Consider the following 316-nt stretch of genomic DNA (forward strand, 5'->3'; position numbering starts at 1 on the left):
CTATTCATAATACTTATTAATTAGAAACAGTCTAGATTTTTCTAAATAGAAGGATGGATAAAGAAAACATGGTCTATTTTTGTATAGTGACATATCATTCATTTGTTAAAATTTAAATCTTGAGATTCACTGGTAAATAGATGGAACTAGAAAAAAAAATCATTCTGAGTGAGGCAAGCCAGACACGGAAAGGCAAATATGGTATACATTCATTCACTTATATGTGAATATTAGCTGTTAAGTCAATTATAACCAAGCTACAATCTATAGAACCATCAATATTATATATAGAGTAAGGTAAATGGGACAGATAGCT

This window comes from Mastomys coucha, chromosome X, assembly GCF_008632895.1.
Source record: "Mastomys coucha isolate ucsf_1 chromosome X, UCSF_Mcou_1, whole genome shotgun sequence".
In the NCBI taxonomy this organism is placed as follows: Eukaryota; Metazoa; Chordata; class Mammalia; order Rodentia; family Muridae; genus Mastomys; species Mastomys coucha.